The sequence below is a fragment of the Pleurodeles waltl genome, chromosome 2_2, assembly GCF_031143425.1.
Source record: "Pleurodeles waltl isolate 20211129_DDA chromosome 2_2, aPleWal1.hap1.20221129, whole genome shotgun sequence".
NCBI classification, from domain to species: Eukaryota; Metazoa; Chordata; class Amphibia; order Caudata; family Salamandridae; genus Pleurodeles; species Pleurodeles waltl.
This window is the reverse complement of record NC_090439.1, coordinates 1,016,987,521-1,017,009,269: the sequence shown is the minus strand read 5'-3', so window position 1 is coordinate 1,017,009,269 and position 21,749 is coordinate 1,016,987,521.

Below are 21,749 nucleotides of genomic sequence, written 5' to 3'. Positions count from 1 at the left end.
CCTGCAGTGCCCATGCCATGGGCATGGGCACTGCAGGGGCCCCCAGGGGCCCCGCGGCACCCCCTACCGCCATCCTGTTCCTGGCGGGAGACCCGCCAGGAACAGGATGGCGGTAGGGGGTGTCAGAATCCCCATGGCTGCGGAGCGCGCTCCGCAGCCATGGAGGATTCACAAGGGCAGTGGTAAACCGGCGGGAGACCGCCGGTTTACCCTTTCTGGCCGCGGCTGAGCCGCCGCGGTCAGAATGCCCTCGGGAGCACCGCCAGCCTGTTGGCGGTGCTCCCGTGGTCGGTGACCCTGGCGGTCACCGGCCGCCAGGGTCAGAATGACCCCCAAAGTCTCATTTCAGTTTGTGGCTTGCAAACTTTTTACAACTTTCCTACTTGGTGTATCTTCAACTCATTCTTTGGTTCTGGTCCATTGTGACTACTGACTACCATTGGTACTTTGTACTTTTAGGCACTAATTTCACTTAATTCTTTACAAAATCATATCTACAGTTCCCCTTATTGGATTTTGTCATTTTGGTGTGATTTAAGCTGTATCTAGTTCTATTAATTGGAGTGGGACTTTTATTTTATTGTGTTTTTGACTTTTTAACTCCCTTGGTGATACTACATTCTTTACACATTTCTTAAGTTAAGTCTGTCTTTTCTCTGTCACAGTTACCAGAAATTGTGTTTCTGTTTTAAAATACTGAAACCTGTGACTGTGCCTAATAAGTTAGTGACTTTATTGCTTGTGGTGGACTACCATACACCCCAATTAATAATTCACTTTATGCACATACACATGTTGGATGTCGAATACATGTTAAAATCATTGTTTTGTTGACCCAATGACCTAGGTTGATACTAAAAATGTTGTCAGGTACAGTCCATAGCATTATCTGGGAGTGCCTTTGATACTAAGGATGCGGACACATGACTATAGGGCCATCCTGCCAGAAAAAAAGTGACGTTCCAGTTTACTGGTAGATGGAGGACAAATTCAACTTTAATTTTGTAAATCACCTTCCCAAATCGGCGATAAGTAGTCCATGGTTAGATATCTTTGAGAATATGGATCAACAGATTTCATACTCTACAGTGCATCTCCTTCCTTCAGTTAGCCATCCGTTCTTATTCCATTATTATCCTGGGTATTTCCAGAGTCAAGCATAGATGTTTTACTTTTTGGTGTCAATTCAATTGGAGAGGTCAGGGATTTTAAATCTGTGATTCTCAAAGGAACTCTTCTTATTCATCAGCGAGTTCACCGATCCCCCCTCCGATGTCACCTGCATCCCCGTCACAGGACCTCTGCGACAAACTTGCCTCCTTTTTCCACCACAAGATCCAGGACATCTTCGACAGCTTTCTGTCACCTAGCACCAGAACCTGCGACTGACCCACCCCACCCAGAACCCGCCAGGACCATCCACGACTTGTCCACGCTCATAACAGAGGAAACAGTCAACATCATGAACAACACCCACTCCGGAACCCCCACTGACCCCTGCCCGCACCACATCAGAGGCAGCACATCCATCGCCCCTGAGCTTTGTAACACTATAATTTGCTCCATCAGCATGGACACCTTCCTTGAGGACTGGAAACATGCTGAAATACGCCCGCTCTTGAGGAAACCTTTGGCTGACCCATCAGAACTAAAGAATTTCCAGCCCATCTCGCTGCTACCCTACCCCGCCAAAGTACTAGAGAAAGCAATCAACGCACAACTATGGAATTTTATCGAGGCCAACAACTCCCTGGACAGCTCCCATTCCGGCTTCCACAGCAATCACAGCATGGAGACAGCACTCCTGGCAGCCACTGACGACATCGATTACGCCCAGACTGCGGCTTCACCACAGCACTCATACTCCTCGACTTCTCAGCAGCTTTCGACACGGTCTCCCACAACACTCTGCGCACCAGAGTCCATAACATAGGAATCCACAGAAGAGCCCTGGAATGGATCAACTCCTTCCTCTCCAGGAGGACGCAGAGGGTCAGACTCCCACTCTATACCTCCAGATCTACAAGAGCCAAGAGCAGACACGATTGAAAGGAACTTTCACGCAGGAATGGAAGCCGTCACCACCTGGATGAGAGAAAGCTGCCTCAAGCTCATCTCGGAAAAGAAAGAGCTCTTCATCTTTGGAAATGCCACCTCAGATGGGATGACTCATGGTGGCCCACATCCCTCAGCGCCCCCCCTGTGCCAACCAAGCACGACCGCAACTTAGGACTCATCCTCGACTCCTTCCTATCCATGACCCGCCAGGAAGATAAACTGTGTCACCTCCTCCTGCTGGCACACACACCGCAAACTCCGGAAGATCTTCAGATGGATCCCAGCAGACTGTCACAGGACAGCCACCCATGCCTTAGTCACGAGTAAGCTCGACTACGGCAATGCCCTCTATTTCAGCACCTCAACTAGGAACATCAAAAAACTTAAACTCATCCAGAACATTGCTGCCAGACTCATTCTGAGCTCCCTTGTCGAGAACACATCTCCCCGCACCTGAGGACCCTCCACTGGCTACAGGTTGAGAAGCAAATCACCTTCAAGCTTCTCACCCACACGTACAAGGCTATACACAACGCATGACCAGCCTACCTCAACCACCATGTCTCCTTCCACACCCCCACCAGATCCCTCCGCTCTACCCAGATGGCCTTGGACACCATCCCTCACAGCCACAAAACCACCACCGGAGGACGATCTCTTACCTACACTGCAGTGAAGAGCTGGAACAACCTCCCCCTGCACCTCAGACAAAGCCCAGCGCTCACCATCTTCAGGAAGAACCTCAAGACATGGTTCTTTGGATGAGGCCCCTCCTCTACCCCCCTCCAATGCCTTGAGACCCTCACGGGTGAGTAGCTGCCGTCCATAAATACTGATTGATTCATTGATTGACCAGATCATAGTCGCTGACAATCGCAAGAGCCACCCACCAATAGCTCTGGTTCCCTTTGAGGGGGGGGTCTCTGGTACTCTGAAAGTATCTTAAGTCCGGCCATGCCTGTAGATTGTCTGTTAGGCAACGACCTTGAGCAGACTACCTGGAAGGAGGTAGAGCTCAAGTCCTGGAGATGTTAGGTTTGCCTGAGTGGGTCTTCATGACCACAAGGTCCATGGCTGTTGGGGAAGAGAGTCAAGGGTGTCTGGAGCCTGGAACAATGGCCCAGACAGCTGCCAAAGAGAGGGGCAAGGGGCATGGGAAACCGCTTGCAGAAGTTCCCACAGTGATTGAAGGGGTCCCTGAGAAGGAGGCGCCTGAGCCAACTGGGGAGGGCATAGCTGCCCTGGGTAACCTGCCTGAGCCTGCTGGCTTGCAAGTTGAGGGTAAGTCAATGAGGGTGGAATTATGCAAGGCACAGAAGGGGTGCCCCACTCTTGAGGGTCTGAGGTAACAGGCCTCAGCCCAAGCAGCACGTGAAGCCTCTGGAAATCACCATATAGATTGGGAGAATGATCTCCTTTACAGTGAGCCTCAGGTGGCAGAGGCTGGGGCAGCACGCGTGCTGGTGGTTCCCCAGTGCTACCGGGCCTTCCTACTGGTGGGACATTTGGGGCAAGACAAGACCTTCACCAGGCTTGTCACCCACTTTTATTGGCCCGAATGCAGATGGCCTCAGATGCATTCTGTAGGTCCTCTCCAACCTGCCAGGCTAATGGGAAGACATAGAAAAGGCTCAAGGTCCCCCGGTCCCACTCCCTGTCATTGGCACCCCATTTGAAAGGGTGGGCATCGACATCATTGGTCCCTTGGACCCCAAAACTTCCTTAGGCAACAGGTTTTTCCTGGTTTTGGTGGACCATGCCACCCGCTATCCAGAGGCGATCCCGCTAAGGACAGTGACTGCACCACTGATGACCAGAGCTCTGATAGGGATATTTACCTGTGTGGGATTCCCAAAGGAGATTGTGTCTGACAGAGGCACCAACTTCATGTCTGCATACATGAAGTCCATGTGGGATGCGTGTAGGGTGAGCTACCGGTTCACCACCCCTTACCATCCTCAATCCAATGGTCTTGTGGAGAGATTCAACAAGACCTTGAAAGGCATGATCACAGGCCTCCCTGAAGCCATAAGGCATAAGTGGGATGCTCTCTTGCTATGCCTTCTCTTTGCCTATAGAACAGTGCCCCAGAAGGGGCTGGCATTCAGTCCCTTTGAGCTTCTCTATGGCTACCCTGTCAGGGGACCCCTAAGCATAGTGAAAGAGGGGTAGGAGAAAGCTCCTAGGAACCTCCTCAGGATGTGGTCAGTTACATGCTGGCCCTCCGCAACCAGATGCAATGCTTCTGGAAAAAGGCCAAGAGCAACCTTGAGGCCAGTCAAGACGTTATGAAACAAGGGTACAACCAGAAGGCCACCCTGGTAGAGTTTCAATCTTGCGACAAAGTTTGGGTGATGGAGGCAGGAGAGCCTAGGGTCCTCCAGGACTGCTGGACTGGCCCATTTGAAATCAAGGAGCTTAAGGGGGAGGACACTTACTTACTGGCCATCAAGACCCCAAGAAACCCTCTAAGGGATCTCCATCAGAACTAACTGAACCATCATTTTGAGAGGTCTGAGGTCAACATGCTTCTGGTGACAGATGAGGGTATGAAAGAGGAGTGTAAACCTCTTCCCAACTCCTCTCTGCCAAGGAAGGTGATGGGTCAGTGGAGGGTGTCAATCTCTGTGACTCTCTGACCCTAAATCAGAGAGGGGACTGCTACCAGTTACTGGAACAGTACTCCTCCCTGTTTTCCACCACCCCTGGACTCGCACACTTGTGTGTCCTTGATATTGACACGGGAGACAGTCCCCCTGTAAAGAATAACATTTACAGAGCAAAGTGAGAGCTAGTATCTAGGAGGAAGTTGCCAAATGCTGGCTCTTGGGTGACTGAGAAGACCAGCAGCCCCTGGTCCAGCCCTGTGGTATCGGTTCCCAAGGCTGCCGCCCCCAGTGCCAAGCCGGAATTTAAGTTCTGCGTGGACTACCGGAGGCTTAACTCTGTCATGAAAACAGGCACTCACCCCATCCCCCAAGCTGATGAGCTTGTAGACAGGTTAGGAGCTGCCAAATTCCTCAGTACTTTTGATCTCACATCAGGGTACTGGTAGATCGCCTTGACTGAGGGGTGAAAGAGAGATCTGCTTCTTCTACTTCTGAGGGACATTACCAGTTCAGAGTAATGCCCTTTGGGTTGAAAAATGCCCGCTACCTTCCAACGGCTGGTTAACAGGGTCCTAGCTGGGAAAGAGGCATTCTGCGCAGCCTGTTTAGACGACATGGCCGTCTACAGTTCCAGCTGGGAGAAACACCTGCTCCACCTCAAGAAGGTGCTTCAGGCTCTGCAACAGGCAGGCCTGACCATCTAGGCCAGTAAGTGCCAGATTGGGCAGGGTTCTGTGGTGTACCTGGGACACTTAGGCCTATATTTATACTTTTTTAGCACTGCATTTGTGCTGCATTTGCACCGCTTTTTTGTGCCGCTTTTGCATCAAAAAATGATGCAAATGCAGTGCTAAAAAAGTATAAATATAGGCCTTAATAGGTGGTGGCAAGGTGCAGCCCCTCTAGACCAAGATTGAGACAATCATGGCCTGGCAACCACCTAAAACCCAAACTAAGCTGGGTCGCACCAGGTACTACCGCAGATTTGTAAGGGCTATGGCACCATAGTGGCCCTCCGGGAAACAGAAGACCTGCAAGCAGTAAGGTTATATTGTCTTCTTTTATTACGATAAGCAGTTTGAAAAAAGGAGCAATATCGGCACAACATGCACCAGCAACCGCCCACAGCAACTGTCACCAAACTCCCCCCAAACTTTCTATTCCCCATGAATGTTAATCTCTTTACACAAACTCATATGCCACAAATTACGTACTCTCCCATCTTCAAGCTTAACAGCACCATCCAAAACCTTCACAATTTTCAAATGATTCGACCACTGATTAGCTCCTTTGCATATTAAGCCAGGATTCCTCACACGCACATACTGTCCAACTACCAAATGTGGTATGGAGCTCCCATTGTTAATTCTATTCAACACCTTACCCTGATACTCTTGTACTTGTTTCACATAATTAAAGTCCTCTGTAACTAGCTATATTTGTCTTTTATTCCTCAACCACCAAGGAATTAATTTAGAAGATGGCTTCCGTCCTCTCAATAGCTCAAATGGTGTCTTGCCCATAACAGAATGGGGGGGTAATCCTGTAAGATGACAACATAATCTGGATATCCTCCTTCCATGATAAATTGGATGCTAACGCTAACTGTATATCCTTCCTGTTAAACCTTTCAACCTGACCATTTTATTCTGGATGGTACAATGAGACCCTCATATGGTTCACCCGACAACTCTTTAAAAATGACTGCATTTTGCTAAAAATAAATTGTACCCCATTATCTGAAACAAGGGTTTCTGGAATGCCTTCCCTGGTAAATACATCTTTCAAAAATTCAATGACAGTACCATTGGTTACATTGTCAAACATACCAACCTCCGACCATTTGGAAAAGTAATCAATCAGGACAATAGCATATGATTCCTTAGCAGGTATGGTAACAAACCGCCCCATAAAATCAATTGCTACCTTCCGCCACGACCCTTCAGGCAATTCAACCATCTGTAACTGTACTGCCAATGGTTTGATAAGTCTTATCACCCAATGTACACACACTGCACTCTCTTACCCAACGATCCACCATTCCATCCAGCACTGGCCACCAAATATTTTCCTTAATTTCCCTCCTGGTACTTGCCAAACCCCCATGACCTTCATGCCCCAACCTAACAATGGTTGCTCGCATTCCATATGGAGGTACTATTTTGTCACCCCTCAAAATTATCCCATTAGACACAGACAATTCATTGTTAACTTTCCAAGATGTACTACATTCACCTTGCAATTGCTGTTCTGACTTTCAACAAAATCTCATCTTTATGCATTTCCTCCATCCACACATCTTCAAATATCTCCAATTCCATTTAATCATTTTGTAGAAATATCACAGTAAATGTCACATCACATTCACCATCATCAACCTCCTCAACAGTTCCAGTGTCCAGAGGTAACTAAGACAACCCATCCGCCACACAGTTATTTTTCCCCAGAAGATGCAAAATGTCATAATGATACAATACATCCACACACGTTTCAAATAAATCTAACCACAACTCCCATTGAACAGGAGGATCTACTAGCTCAGCTAAGAAAAAGGGTGGAGGTTGAATACTAGCCATATTGCACGAATATGCACAAGTATCCAATGACAAATTACAATACAAAGAGAAAGAAAACACAAAAAATAATAAAAACAACTTAACAATAAAAATGTATTAAAAAAAACTATAAATGAAGTCACCAAATGCAATCATTATAATTTTTTGTCAAGCTCCAGTAATTAGATGACAGACTCCAACAGGTGTGCCCATCACTGTGAACTTGTCCAAGTTAGAATACTGGTAAAGTAAATTATTTAGTGCAATTAAGTATGTGCAAGGAAATATATGCTCCAATATTCAATCAATAGGCATACAGGTGTGTCAATCCCTGTGAACCCAAAGTAGTAACAAATTTACCCGATCCAAAATTCACTCGACAGGCATAGAGGTGTGCCTATCACCATGAAAGTAATTGGAAAGCATACAAAGCTTCCGAAACAGTCAAAATGGCTGCCAGCACGCAGCCCAACATGCTGTCAATGGAAATTTGGGCACACTCCTACCCAGAATACTTACAGGAAGCACTCGCAACTGTATGTACTTGCTCTGGTGTTTCCACGTACGTGGCCTTCTGCGTGCGGGAACACCACCACAATATGTACGCGGCCCACGGTCTCTGCTCTGCCCCACTCCATGCCTCAGGGAGCAAAGCCTGGAAGACGCCTATGAAGAAGGTTAAGGTAGGCACCTCCGACCAAAAGATGCACCGCCGACTGAAAGATCCACGGCCCTTCACCGCTGACTGGAGATCACGCCGACACTGCTCATGCCCGCCTCGTTGCCATTGTGGTAATCAGAAGGTCGGCAAGCAGTAAGGTTATATCGTCTTCTTTTATTATGATAAGCGCTTTGAAATAAGGAGCAATGCTGGCACACCACGCACCAGCAACCCACCACAGCAACTGTCACCAAACTTCCCCTAAACATTTTAACCTCCATTTGAATTCCACCATGACCTAATAACATTCTAATCACCACAGGCCCCCTTAACAGAACTCATATATAAGAAGCAACCTAGGTTGGTGAATTAGAAAGAAGCTTGTCAGAAAGCCTTTAATACCCTCAAGGAAGCCATATGCACAGCACCTGTGCTCAAGGTCCCTGACTACTCCAAAGAATTCATTGTGTAGACAGATGCTTCAGTGCATTGCACAGGGGCGGTTCTAGCACAGCTGAATGAAGAGGGCCTAGACCAACCAGTAGCCTTTATTAGCAGAAGGCTATTACCACTGGAACAGAGGTGGAGTGCCATAGAGAGAGAAGCATTTGCTGTGGTCTAGGCACTGAAGAAGCTGAGACTCTACCTGTTTGGGACTCACTTCTGTGTTCAGACAGACCACAGGCCTCTCAGATGGGTCATGCAGATGAGAGGTGAAAATCCTGAACTCTTGCGGTGGTCCATTTCCCTACAGGGATGGGCTTTATGGTGGAGCCTCGCCCGGGGAGTGACCACGCCAATGCTGATGTTCTCTCCAGATTCTTCCACCTTAGTGATGAGAGCTTCCCAGGGGTTGGGTAGCTCTCCCAACTTTCGGCTGGAGGGTACACATGTTAGCCCTGACAGCCTTAGGGTAGTCATCCCCCAACTTTTTGCATGCTTCCCTCCACTTTACTGGCACTGTTTTTGCTGGTTTTAGGACTCTGCACACTGTTCCACTGCTAACCAGTGCTAAAGTGCATGTGCTCTCTCCCTTCAAACATGGTAACATTGGCTAATACCCAATTGGCATATTTAATTTACTTGTAAGTCCCTAGTAAAGTGCACTACATGTGCCCAGGGCCAGTAAATTAAGTGCTACTAGTGGGCCTGCACCACTGATTGTGCCACCCACATATTTAGCCTCCTAACCATGTCTCAGGCCTGCCATTGCAAGGCCTGTGTGTGCAGTTTCACTGCCACTTTGACTTGGCATTTGCAAGTACTTGCCAAGCCTTAGACTCCCATTTTTGTTTAGATATAACTCAGCCCTAGGTAGGCCCTAGGTAACCCATAGGGCAGGGTTCTATGTAGGTAGAAGGCAGGACAAATACAGGTGTGTTTTATATGTCCTGGTAGTGGAAAAATCCTAAATTCATTTTCTGCTACTGTGAGGTCTTCTCCTTTCATAAGCTAGCATTAGGTCTGCCCTTACATACTGTTTGAGTGGTAGATTCTGATCAGAAAGGGGTAAATATGTCATGTTTAGTATGGCCAGAATGGTAATAGAAAATCCTGCTTATTGGTGAGATGGATTTTATATTACTATTTTAGAAATTACACTTTTAGAGAGTGAGCATTTCTCTGCACTTAAAATCCATCTGTGCCTTACAGCCTGTCTCCAATCAATGTCTGGTTAGGGCTGGTTGACAGCTCCCTTGTGCATTCCACCCAGACAACCACAAACACAGGACATTCAGATACATTTGCATTTATCTACATGCTGAATGGGTCTTCCTGGGCTGGAAGGTTGGAGGGCCTGACACTTACATTTCATAGGCTAGTGGCCTGCCCCCACCCAGTGGACTGCCAAACCCCCTACTGTGACCCTTCCAGACAGACCTATACTGAAAGGGTACCATGTGCACTTCTAAACCACTCTTTGAAGTCTCCCCCACTTCAATGGCACTTTTGGGTATATAAACTGGGTCCCTGACCCCACCAAATCAGACACTTCTGGACCTGAACCTGCAACCTGTCAAGAGGAACTGCCTGGCTATCCAAAGGACTCACCTGGACTGCTTTGTATGAAGGACTGCTGCCTTGCTGTTGCCCTGCTGCCTTGCTGGCCTCTGACTTTGCGGAGAAGTGCTCTCCAAGGGCTTGGATTAAGCTTGCCTCCTGTTTTCTGAAGTCTCAGGGCCAAAACACTTCCTCTCTTCAAGGAAACTCCTTGTGCCCTGATTATCAATGTGCAGCCTGCCAGAAACGATGCACAGCCTGCCTTGTGATGAGAAAACTGTCACACAGCTGAACCGGATTGATGCAGCCAGACTTTCCAAGTGAAGATCGAAGCAGCACCTGCGTTGCGACTGGAAATTTGACGCACAGCCCTACAAGATCGATCCACAGCCAAGCCGGAATGACGCAGCCCGACATCCTGAGTGAAAAATCAACACAGCACCTGCCATGCGACAGAAAATTTGACACATCGCCTACTGGATTGACGCAACGCCTGTGACTTCGTCCTGCCTGCCCAGGATTTTCAAACATCATCCCTGGGTGTCAAAAGATCGCCGCATTGCAGTGAGGAACCAAGACCGCGTGCTGGAAATCAATGCAAAGCCCCTTGTAGCGCAGAAAGAAACGACACATTTGTGAAGGAAAATCCAGCGCACACCTTATTTTTCCAAGCATCTCCTCCTCTGCAGTCTCCGTGCGTGATAATTTTGACACAAACCAGGTACTTTGTGCAAACAAGCGACAACTGTTGATTTTAAGATCTGAGACTCTTTTTAATCTTACAAAAGTGATATTTCAATTTGTGCTTATTGAATCTTTATCGTTGTGACCTTAATTTACCTTGATAAATATCATATATCTTTCTAAACCTGTGTGGTGCATTTTTGTGGTGTTTTCACTATGTTATTCCATGATTTATTACACAACTACTTTACTCTTTGCCTTCTAAGTTAAGCTTGACTACTCAGTGCCAAGCTACAAGAGGGTGGGCACAGGATAATCTGGATTGTGTGTGACTTACCCTGACTAGGACTGTGGTCCCTACTTTGACAAAGGTGTATACCTCTGCCAACTAAAGACCCATATCAAACAGGTAATTTTTCTCATTATCTGATTTTTCCTCTCAATTCTCAGAGAGAAGTGGCTCAGATGATCTGGACAGTGATCCTCATTTATATGGAGACCTTGAGTAAACTGTTTATAAGAAAGAGATGTGAATGGCAAAACAACTTGAATCTTGTGATGTTACAGCTTTGAAGTGGGCCTTTATAGCTGTTCAAGAGAAGTTCAATAAGGGAGGGTGGCCACCAACTTTGGAAATGAGCTATGAAGTGATTTTTGCCCATTGAAATGAGACAAGTCGGGATAGTCAAAGGGCTTACACCACCACTCAAAAACTCCAAGTCACCGTACAGAAGATGGCAAAACATGCACAAAGATAGAGCACTCTAAAACTTGAATTCGAGACTGGTATTTCACAAACTAAAAGTGTCTGAAAAAGAAGACTGGAGTGCTGGCATCCAATAGAAACTAGAGAATTTTGAAAACAGCCAGAGACTAAACAAAGATAGGCCCTCATTTACAAGGGCATTGTGCCACCGGAGTGTCACTTTCACCGACGTTCTGGTGACGCAATGCCCTGCCCCATAATTACAAAGCGGCGTTGAGCCACTTTTTGCAGCTTAACATCGCTTTCAAATACGGTCCGTTTACATGCATCACTTTGCATGAAAGAGGAGTGCACTGAGGGTTGCTGTGGACATTTCACTGCAAGATCCATTGCATTTTGACGCTGTCCTAGATTTATGAGAATTTATGAACCTGAGGCAGTGCAAAAAATGAATGCCACCCCATGGGTGGCGTTAGCATGGCGTAACAGGGAGAAATACTTTTATTTCTCCTCGTTTTTGCTTTTCCTATCTGTGCTGCATTCTGCAGCACACAAAAGTCTGGCAAATCTCCATTATTATTTTTTGTGTGCAGGAAGGGACACTTTCCTGCACATAAACAATCATTCCCTGCAACACAGGCACTCTCACACTATGGTGCAAGGGTGTCTGCGTTGGTGCTAGGCAGTTACTTTTAGTGTGTAGGAGGCTGGCCTGGCTTATAGTGGGTACCTTGTGGTACTTACACCCTGTGCCAGATCCAGTTATCCCTTATTAGTAGAATAGAGGTGATTCTAGCAGCTTAGGCTGATAGAAGGTAGCTATGGTAAAGCAGCTTAGGCTGAACTAGGAGACATGCAAAGCTCCTACTATACCACTTATATCATATAGCACAATATCATAAGAAAACACAATACTCAGAGTTACTAAATAAAAAGGTACTTTATTTTAGTGACAATATGCCAAAAGTATCTCAGAGAATACCCTCACTTAGGAGGTAAGTAATAAACACAAGTTATATGTACACAAACCCAAAACAGGTAAGTAACAGTAAGAAAAGTTGTGCAAACAATGTAGAATCACAATAGGATGCAATAGGTGAACATAGGTCTAGGGGCAACACAAACCATATACTCCAAAAGTGGAATGCGAATCACAAATGGACCCCAGACCTATGGGAGCTTGTAGAGGGTCGCTGGGACAGTAAGAAAACAGCAAGGGTGTCCAAAATACCCCACCCAAAGACCCTAGAAAGTAGGAGTAAAGTTACCATACTACACCAGAAAGACACAATAGTCGTGATAGGGGGATTCTGCAAGAACCACAAGCACCAGCAAAACACTGAAGACAGATTCCTGGACGTGAGGACCTGCAAGGAGAAGGGGACCAAGTCCAAGAGTCGCAATAGTGTCCGGGGGGCAGAAGCCCAGGAAACCCCGGATGAAGGTGCAAAAGGGCTGCCTCTGGGTGGAAGAAGCCAAAGATTCTGCAACAACGAAAAGGTCTATGAACTTCTCCTTTGGATGGAAGATGTCCCACAGCGTGCTGGATGTTGCAGAAGTGTTTCCATGCAGAAATACTGCAAACAAGCCTTGCAAGCTGCAAGGGTCGGGGTAGAGGTTTTTGGGTGCTGCTGGGGACCCAGACAGACTAGGATGTCGCCCCTTGGAGGAGGAGACAGAGGGGGCGCTCAGCAACTCAGAGAGCTCCCGCAGAAGGAGTACCGGAGCAGGCACTTGGAAGTTCTGTGAAATCAGAGTCACAAAAGGAAGGTCCCACGACGTTGGAGTCCAACTCAGAGGGTTGAGCACTGCAGGATGGAGTGCTGGGGACCCCGGCTAGGCTGTGCACAAAGGAATCCTTGGAGAAGTGCACAGAAACCGGAGCAGCTGCAAATCACGCAGTACACAGGTTTGCTGTCTGGCGTGGGGAGGCATGGACTTACCTCCACCAAACTTGGACTGAAGGATCACTGGACTGTGGGGGTCACTGGGATCCAGCTCCTGTGTTCCAGGGACCACGCTCATCAGGATGAGAGGGGACCCAGATGACCGGTGATGCAGTCTTTTGGTGCCTGCTTTGGCAGGGGGAAGATTCCGTCGACCCACTGGAGATTTCTTCTTGGCTTCCAGTGCCGGGTGAAGGCAGACAGCCCTCAGAGCATGCACTACCAGAAAACGGTCGAGAAAGCCGGCAGGAAGAGGCGCTACAATGTTGCTGGTAGTGGTCTTGCTACTTTGTTGCGGTTTTGCAGCTGTCCTGGAGCAGTCAGCGTCGCTCCTTAGCAGCAGTCGAAGAGGGAAGTGCAGAGGAACTCTGGTGAGCTCTTGCATTCGTTATCTGAAGAATTCCCCAGAGGAGAGACCCTAAATAGCCAGAAAAGGAGGTTTGGCTACCAAGAAAGGAGGTTTGGCTACCAAGAGAGGTAAGAGCCCATCCGAGGGGGTCTCTGACGTCACCTGCTGGCACTGGCCACTCAGAGCAGTCCAGTGTGCCCCCAACACCTCTGAATCCAAGATGGCAGAGGTCTGGGACAAACTGGAGGAGCTCTGGGCACCTCCCCTGGGAGGTACTGGTCAGGGGAGCGGTCACTCCCCTTTCCTTTGTCCAGTTTCGCGCCAGAGCAGGGCTGGGGGATCCCTGAACCGGTGAAGACTGGCTTATGCAGAGATGGGCACCATCTGTGCGGGAGGCTACTCCTCCCCAGCCCTTCACACCTATTTCCAAAGGGAGAGGGTGTAACAGCCTCTCTCAGAGGAAATCCTTTGTTCTGCCTTCCTGGGACTGGGCTGCCCAGACCCCAGGGGGGCAGAAACCTGTCTGAGGGGTTGGCAGCAGCAGCAGCTGCAGTGGAAACCCCAGAAAGACAGTTTGGCAGTACCCGGGTTCTGCGCTAGAGACCCAGGGGATCATGGAATTGTCCCCCAACACCAGAATGGTATTGGGGTTACAATTCCATGATCTTAGACATGTTACATGGCCATGTTCAGAGTTACCATTGTGACACTACACATAGGTAGTTACCTATGTGTAGTGCACGTGTGTAATGGTGTCCCCGCACTCACAAAGTTCGGGGAATTTACCCTGAACAATGTGGGGGCACCTTGGCTAGTGCCAGGGTGTCCACACACTAAGTAACTTGGCACCTAACCTTCACCAAGTGAGGGTTAGACATATAGGTGACTTATAAGTTACTTATGTGCAGTGAAAAATGGCTGTGAAATAACGTGGACGTTATTTCACTCAGACTGCAGTGGCAGGCCTGTGTAAGAATTGTCTGAGCTCCCTATGGGTGGCAAAAGAAATGCTGCAGTCCATAGGGATCTCCTGGAACCCCAATACCCTGGGTACCTAAGTACCATATACAAGGGAATTATATAGGTGTACCAGTGTGCCAATGAGAATTGGTAAAACTAGTCACTAGCCTGCAGTGACAAATTTAGAAAGCCGAGAGAGCATAAACACTGAGGTTCTGGTTAGCAGAGCATCAGTGATACAGTTAGGCACCACACAGGGAACACATATAGGCCACAAACATATGAACACTGGGGTCCTGGCTAGCAGGATCCCAGTGACACATATCAAACACACTGACAACATAGGGTTTTCACAATGAGCACTGGGCCCTGGCTAGCAGGATCCCAGTGAGACAGTAAAAACACCCTGACATATACTCACAAACAGGCCAAAAGTGGGGGTAACAAGGCTAGAAAGAGGCTACCTTCCTACACCATGGAGGCACAGCGTCGCGGCTCAGGGAGAGGCAGCTCCTGCAGACACTTTCTCCCCACACAGAAGGAAAAACACACAACAGCTTACCATGTACGTGTGGTGCTGCTGCTGTCTCCTAGGAGTAGCATGTCTGGAGCCCTCCAGGGCTTCCCGGGCTGCTACCTTCTTTCCCTTGGGGTGGCCCAGCCTAGGGAAGTCTCTAGCATCTGCAGCCAATAGCCAGCTGGTCTGCGTCTTTGGCCCGGGTCGCGGTGGTGAATTCCCACAAAAGTAGATGCCCGTTTGTGCCCTGGGGGCACTTGATAGAGTGCACCTCGCTCGTGCTTGTCTAAAGGCTGCCAGCTGGGGGACTCCGCTGCACTCCTCTGCCCCCACGGTCCTTCTGACAAAAAAGGGGAGAAGGACAGCCTAGGCAGGGACCCACAGCAACAGGAACAACAGGGGCATTCTCCTCACGTGCCCTATGATGATCAAAACAGTGCTCCCCTCGTGTTGAGTGTGGGGCTTTTGGCACAGGGAGTAAACAGCGCTCAGCACGTGCTGGAGAAGGGAAATCTGGAACACACGCCATGTGCTTTCCTTGAGCGAGAGGCAACTCAAAGGGGAATCCATAGGCTCCCAGCTTCCAAATGAACAGGGATGGGGAAGCAGTCCACCAGTCCTGGGGGGGGAACACTGGAGGCACCAAACAGGGTACAGGCAGGCAGGCAGGCCAGCACCAACCGTCTGATGAACAAAAGTGTCAGTCCTTCTTGGTGACCTAGCAAGCCTCAGGTCAGCACATCAGCAGGGCAGTCCCAAGGGTGGTTCCTGTCAAGTCCTTCCAGCAGCACCCGGTGTCCAGTCCAATGTCTAAAAACATGGGGAACAAACCCTGTACTTGTACTCATTTTTTGTTTGATCTCCAGGGGAACATCAAAGGACCTTTAGAAGCGCACAACACCTACCTTCAGCCCCAGCCCTGGCTCCAGACATCAGTAGGGGGTAAACAAGTTCCTTTGTGTGAGGGCAGGACACAGTCTATGCAAATGTAAGCACGCCCTGCCTCTCCCTCTCCCAGCCCAGTAAGACCATTCAGTATGCATATGTGATCCTATTAGACCTCCATCCTCCCTGTGTGATGGCTGTCTGAAAAGTAAGCACAAAGCCCAGCTGTCACTCTGTCCCAGACGTGAATTCAAGTAAGGCTACAAAGCACAAAAGTTCTAAGCACAGTGAAATGCCCACTTTCTAAAAGTGTCATTTTCACAATGGTATTAAAAACTCCACCTACACCAATAAATAGGATTTCTCACTACCATTCCAAACATACCAAACATGCCCACACTGCGCCTCATGGATTAGAAAATACCACTTAGACATTAGCAAGGGCATTCCTAACGCAAACCTATGAGAGGGACATCACTCACAGCAGTGAGAAACCTAATAGGCTGTTTGTCACTACCAGGACATGCCACATAATAAAGACACATGTCCTCCCTCTTACCTTCACAGCTCCCTGCCCATAGCGCTACCTTAGGGGTGACCTATATGTAGTAAAAGGGAAGTTCCAGGCCTGGCAAGTAAATTTATATGCCAAGCCAATGTGACAGTAAATTGTGCATACAGGCTTGGCAGTGGCAGGCCTGAGATGGGTTTGAAAGGGTACTTATGTAGGTGGCACAAGCTGTGCTGCAGGCCCTTGGTAGCATTTCATTTACAGGTCCTGGGTATAAAGGATAGCACTATACAAGGGATTTACAGGTGAATTAAATGTGCCAATCAGGTATAAGCCAATGACACCAAATTTAGAAGGGAAAGCACATGCACTTGCACTGGTCAGAGTGATAAAGTGGCCAGATTCCTAGAGCCAACAAAAAGAGGGTCAGAAAAACAGGAGGAGGAAGGCAAAAGGTATGGATATGACTCTGCAAAAGGACCAGGTCCAACAACAACCATGAAACGGACAACAATGGCTTGCTTCTGGGCCCAGGAAAATCTAATGGGTGTTAACTACTTAACACTTAGCAGGGATTAGCTATCTGGGAGAGGACAGGAACACATGGCAGCTTTAGCACTACCTCATGTGGCTTTGAAGTGCCAGGTAGGGCTTCTCCTTTTCATTCCCAGGACCCTCCTAGAAACTCCAGCCCATGTCACAGTAGGAAGGAAAAACACCTCTGCCACCTATCTTACTTACTGAGCTGGAATACACTTCTTTGTCTGGGGGAGGTAATGACTCTGTCTCAGAGGACAATGGCTTCGCTTCAGACCCAGGAACAGCCAACGGATGTTAACTTCTGACACTGACCACTTTTTGACCAGCAGATGCCAAAGGCGACCTCTTCTATTGACCCCTAGGAAGCTTTTAGACATAAAAGACATATGGGGTCATTACAACATTGGCGGTAAAAGCCGCTTACCGCCGTGCAGAAGACCGCCAACACACCGCCGTGGCCGCGGAAATCCGCCACAGCTATTACGACCCACATCTCGAAATCCGACAAAATCCAGACACCCACACAAGTCTGCCACACCAAAGGTCAGTGATAAACTGGCGAAAACAAAACCTCCACCGTCACGCCAACAGAAATACGCCCATGCTATTATGACACACGAATCCACGCGGCGGTCTTTCAACCGCGGTATTCCATTGGCGGTACACATCGCCATGCTCAAAATACACACACATCTCCAAAACACCACCACATTGGACAATTTGAAATACACACACCTGATACACATACACACACCACTCTCACACACCCAATACAATATAAAACACACACCCACAGCACCCACAAACCCCTACGACCAATATTACAGAGAGAAGGCCAGAGAGAGAGACACCACCATCCACAAACTACCATCCACAGGCACACAACACCATCACCCACATAACATCCACGCACCTCACACAACAAACCACTAAACATCACCCCACACAGCACAACACACACCAACCCACACATCACCCACGCCACCCCATGGCACAGCGAAGACACCCCAGGTTCTCGGAGGAGGAGCTTAGGGTCATGGTGGAGGAAATAGTACGGGTAGAGCCACAGCTATTTGGAGCACAGGTGCAGCACACCTCAATTGCAAGGAAGATGGAGCTATGGCGAAGAATAGTCAACAGGGTCAATGCAGTGGGACAGCACCCAAGAAATAGGGACGACATCAGGAAGAGGTGGAACGACCTACGGGGAAGGTGCGTTCCATGGTCTCAAGACACCACATCGCGGTTCAGCGGACTGGCGGCGGACCCCCACCTCCTCACCCACAACTAACAACATGGGAGGAGCAGGTCTTGGCGATTCTGCATCCGGAGGGCCTCGCAGGAGTCAGTGGAGGAATGGACTCTGGTAAGTCAAACCTTTAACTATTATATCCCCCACCCTACCTGCATGCTATCACAGACCCCCATCCTCACCCCCTCCCCTATCACTCCAACTCCTCACAAATGTATTAATAACACAAACCACACATCCCAACACCAAGCCCTGCATGACACAACAAAGCATGGACACCCATCACTAAAGCATGCCCACTGCACATATCCATAACACCCCCCTCAACCATCATCACACAAGCCCCCACACAGGATTGCTAGCACTGGGGTACACGGTCACCCACCCATTGCACACCATGACACACACAGATGCAATAATCATGCTTTTACACCCCTGCAGGACCACTACCCAACGTAACCAGACAGGAGGGTCCAGACATCTCCACCCCCCCCACAGAAGAGGCCCACAGTGATGACAGCAGCTCTGTCCAACTGGATCCAGATGACCAGCCCGGACCATCGTGGGCCTCGGGACAGTCGGTTCCCCTCACACAGGCACAGCCCACCACAGACCTTCCACCCTCTGGTAACACCAGCACAGCACCCACCCAGCGGGCCCATTCCTCCGTCCCCAGGACACGTCAATCAGCTGTGTGTCCACCACTACAGGGAACCCAGGGTAACCCACCACCCCAACAACAACAGGGACCTGGGGGCAGTGGCAGTGGGCACACGGTCCAGGGGACGGAGGCACAGGAACACAGGGGAACTGGGAGGGCTGCCGTGCAAAAGGGGGCGGACAGGCCAAGGGAACCCACTCTCCTCCATCATGGGAGCATACCACCACTCCCAGGAGACAATGGCAACGGTCCTGGCCAAGTTTCAGGAGACCCAGTGCATGCAGGAGGAACAGTATTTGGGGTTCAGGGAGGAACTCAGAACCATCAGCTCCACCCTGGGCACCATCGTAGGGGTGCTGAAGGAAATACTTAACACCAGGAGGGACACTGTGGCACTCCAAGGGGCCCCTGACACAAGCATGGACGATGAACTGCCCACCACCTCCGCTGGCGCTAGTGGACAGGAGGCACCGCCACAGGACCACCACACCAGCACCCCACCCCCTGCAGATGGAGAACCACCCCGCAAGCGGTCCCTGAGATCCAGGAACAAGACAGAGCACGATGCCAAGACCCCCACCAAGAAATGAGACCACCCTGATTGTCATCATACTGTCCCACTTTGTAACCCTGTCCATATTGGAACTGCCCCAGCTCCACTTCCTATGCCCATATGGGCAATGCACCTGTGAGACTAATAGACTGGACTCTGCCATGGACATTCCTCCACCATCACCCCTCACCATTTTACAACCCCCCTCCAATATTGAGCACTTCAATAAACACCCTTGAAGCGCAAAACAATCTGGAGTCAGTCTGTGCTTTCGAAAATGTGTATTAGCAATGACAGTGACAAAATGCATTTTCAAATGTAATGTCAACATACCTATGTCACACATCTCAATTCCATGAGGAATCTAAGCAGATGACACACGTTGGAAACCACACCTGTGAAACCGTAAGGGAAATGGACATCTCAGTGACCATATACTGGTTGAAATCGACAGACAGGATAGAGGTAGAAGTGTTACAGTACTTATAGTAGGCAGGAATGTTTTCTCACCTGTGTGTCACTGGAAATATTGCTGGATAACTGAGTCCCTGTTGTCAATGTCTTCTTCCTCTGCTTCCTCCTCATCACTGTCCACAGGCTCCACAGCTGCCACAACACCGTCATCTGGACCATCCTCCTGCAGAAAAGGCACCTGTCGTCGCAAAGCCAAGTTGTGAAGCATACAGCAGGCCACGATGATCTGGCACACCTTCTTTGGTGAGTAGAATAGGGATCCACCTGTCATTTGGAGGCACCTGAACCTGGCCTTCAGGAGCCCGAAGGTGTGTTCGACCACCCTCCTAGTCCGCCCATGGGCCTCATTGTAGCGTTCCTCTGCCCTGGTCCTGGGATTCCTCACTGGGGTCAGTAGCCATGACAGGTTGGGGTAACCAGAGTCCCCTAATAGCCATACACGGTGCCTCTGGAGTTGACCCATCACATAAGGGATGCTGCTATTCCGCAGGATGTAGGCGTCATGCACAGAGCCAGGGAACATAGCATTTACCTGGGAGATGTACTGGTCTGCCAAACGTACCATCTGTACATTCATGGAATGATAACTCTTCCGGTTCCTGTACACCTGTTCACTCCTGTGGGGGGGGACCAGAGCTACATGGGTCCCATCAATGGTACCTATGATGTTGGGGATATGTCCAAGGGCATAGAAGTCACCTTTCACTGTAGGCAAATCCTCCACCTGAGGGAAAACGATGTAGCTCTGCATGTGTTTCAGCAGGGCAGACAACACTCTGGACAACACATTAGAAAACATAGGCTGGGACATCCCTGAAGCCATGGCCACTGTTGTTTGAAATGACCCACTTGCCAGGAAATGGAGCACTGATAGCACCTGCACTTGAGGGGGGATTCCTGTGGGATGGCGGATTGCTGACATCAGGTCTGGCTCCAAATGGGCACACAGTTCCTGGATTGTGTCAAACCTGTAGTTGATGATCAAACTTCTTTCCTCCATTGTCGACAGGTCCACCAGCGGTCGGTACACCGGAGGATTCCGCCATCTCCTCACATGTCCCAGCAGACGGTGCCTAGGAAGGACAACAGCGACCACAGAGTGAAACAACTCAGAGGTATGTACCCACAGTCTACACAGAACACCATTCATACACAAAATGTTGCCTGTATTTGTGTTGTGAGACAAGGCCTAGGTATGTGTGATGCAGTTGGTAAGTAGGCCATGTGGGCCCCTGAAACGGCGGCTGCCTGACCTCTAAACTGGGACAATGGGATGGGAGGTAACTGCGCTGGCGTTGTACACCGTTGCGGTAGGCGGTCGAAGACCGCGGCGCAATGCTGCATTGGTTAATATAGGACCCTATGGGTCCCAGGAGCCAATGACGATGTACGCCGGCGGTGATGGTACGCACCGCCGCGGACGTGACCGCCATTTTCTATCTGTTCAATCACTCGATACCTGATCTTCTACAGGAGAGGACCTACACTGCAAGTGCTGCTGTGACCTCGGTCTGGAAGAGACAATGGCTCGTGCGTCTGGGGAAAGGGCCCCTGCCTTCACTGCAGAGGAGTTGGAGAAGCTCGTGGACGGGGTCCTCCCCCAGTACACGCTACTCTACGGTCCTCCAGACCAACAGGTAAGTACACAGGGAGCACGTTGTATGGGCTATGCCTGTGTGGAGAGTGCTGGTTGTAAGAATGAAGGGGGCACAGTTCTGCGTGCATGAAGGACTGTGAATGCATGTGCCACATGGCAAGGGATGTGGGCCACTCACTTAGACGGTGCAGTTGGTAATGACTTCTCTTCTTCCCCTGAACATGTCATGT